The sequence below is a fragment of the Brachyhypopomus gauderio genome, chromosome 2 (assembly GCF_052324685.1).
Source record: "Brachyhypopomus gauderio isolate BG-103 chromosome 2, BGAUD_0.2, whole genome shotgun sequence".
Classification (NCBI taxonomy): Eukaryota; Metazoa; Chordata; class Actinopteri; order Gymnotiformes; family Hypopomidae; genus Brachyhypopomus; species Brachyhypopomus gauderio.
In genome coordinates, this window is record NC_135212.1 from 11,511,157 (window position 1) to 11,513,656 (window position 2,500).

Sequence of the window (2,500 nt, forward strand, 5' to 3'; positions counted from 1 at the left end):
TGTCCACAGCCAGTCCAGCGTGGGGACAACATACTCGACACTGCCCAATGGTCATCCAGACCTGCAGATGATCACCTTAATGTATCAGTTTCTATCTTTCTGGTCTAAACTGCTGCAACTGAGACGAGAGATCCTGAAACCCAGACAAATCCTGTAGGCCAAACAGATCCTGGAAGTTTAGCGCAAAAGCTTCCACGTCTGATGATAGCTACAAGCTAGATCAAGAAGCTTACAGGAACCGAGGGCAAGGTGGAGACACAACTGACCCCCCCCCCCGCCCCACCCCGTAAATGGGCTCAACCAGACGTCACACCACCCAATTCCACTGATCTCTTCCATATGGACCTGGCCATCAACCGTCTCCGTTTTCACCCCTGATCCCCCAAACGTGCTCCGGCCCACATTTCCCCGGCTCTGCCATGTTCAGTTGGCAGACGGGCCGAAGGACTTACCCCCGCGGAGCGGAGATAGGCTACCCGGGGTGCCTTCTCTGGCGCCCCCCCCCCCCCCCCCCACTCCTTCCTGCCCCACTCCGTGACAAACGCGAGTCTATAAAGCGGACACATCATATTTTCATAATTGCCGAAGGCACCTGGCACGGCGTCCGAATCAACACTCGCTCCCTGGCACCTCGTGAAGAGCTGCGCTTGTGTCCGCCGGCCCGCTCTCCTCCCCGCGCTCGGCCGTGCGGATCTGCGGGGCCGATCAGCAGAAGAGTGGCACCTTTCAGCAAAACGGAGCTCCTTCAGTCGGACGCGGCGGGAGGAATGCTACCCAGGGGGCTTCGTCTTTCGCACGTTTTGAAGTGCCGGTTTGGGGCTTGCGGAGGGCGATGTTTGCGCACCAGCTGGGGCGGCACGAAAGCCGTAGGCACCGTGCGCTGGAGCGAGAAGCTTGAGAGGGCCCATTAGAAGTGAATTAATATTAACGCAGGCAAACATGGGCGGGGAAGTAGCTGCGAATATCACCCGCAGCACTCCAGGAGATTGGCCACGGAGTCAGCCTGGGACACTGTGTTCCCAAAACCACTTTGGCAAAAGATCCCAGGCAACATCTAATGTTCTTTTCTCCACCGTAGACCCTTGTCAACGGAGCCGTACGCGCTCAAACTGTCCCCCGAGTCAGATACAAGGTGAAACGCTACACTAGGTCCTTCCTTAGTACTGATAACCATCCGCTATTGAAAACATCGAGTCTCATCGAGAGCAGTCGTGTAGCCGCTGTTCCAGTGAAAGGCACACAGGTCCCAGTGAGGAGCCCGGGCCTGCTGGGAAAACCCTCCTTGAAGGTTCAGGGAACGGTTGGGGCCACGGCCAGGGACACCGATCCACCCTGCCTCCTTCCCCGCTGGTCACCCAGCGTGGGAGCGTTTAACGTGAGCTCTGCGGACATGGACCACACCCAGACAATGACATCAGGCTTCTGAAACCCTCACATACAGGCCTCTGATTAACACAATAACAAACAGGGAAACGTTAAACGAATACACAGCATGGCATTGATTAGAGGGCTTTGGAAATGGATCCACTACTCCTGTTGTCTGCAAGGCTGCTTAATCCATTGCAGATACAGAGAGTGGGGGGGGGAGGGGGGGGGGACCGGAGGGATGCTGCTGAGAGAGAGACAGAGGGAGAGAGAGACAGTGAGGGTGAGACAATGAAGGTGAAAACCTGTCAGTGAAACAAGGAGGTGGCGTATGTGAGAGGAGATGCCAGCACTGGATTGGTGGGTATATGGATGCCACCTAAGACCTGATGGCAAATGGGCACACACACACACACACACACAACACACACACACACACACACACACACACACACACACATACATATATAAACACGCACCTATAACATGGAACCCCTTTCCCAACCTGGAAACACATCACTGTCCCACTCCCACAATCACTGACAAACATACCACGATTGTGTCATGTGACAGTTGCCCTGGGAGATGGGGGGGTGGTACCGAGGGGGCGGGGCCAGTAGAGCAGCAAGGTGGCTGGAACTAGTATGGGTCTGATCTCTGAAATGAACTGACAGGAAACTGACAGGAACTGCCACACACACGGCTGCCCTGGATGGTGAGGAGCAGGGAGAAGTGTGTGTGTGTGTGTGTGTGTGTGTGTGTGTGTGTGTGTGTGTGTGTGTGTGTGTGTGTGTGTGTGTGTGTGTGTGTGTGTGTGTGTGTTAGGAGTTTGAAAAGAGATAAACGGCTGTCAGCATTTTAGAAAGAACTAAGGCACAAACCCAGTTCCAATGGGAAGACACTCATCATCATTCCCACAATGCAGTTGGACAATGTGTATTTGTTTAAACTCAGTAAAGCTCACGAGAGGCTGAACTACAACTGACTGAAATGGACGTCTTGCTCAAGAGCAGGTCATGTGCAGCGTGCACTGATATCCCCACAGTTCATGTGTTGAGGGTGTGAGTTGAAGAGCAAGAGAGAGTTTGGCTTTGTACAGAATTATGGGTAATTAGAACCTCATTGGGAACGACAA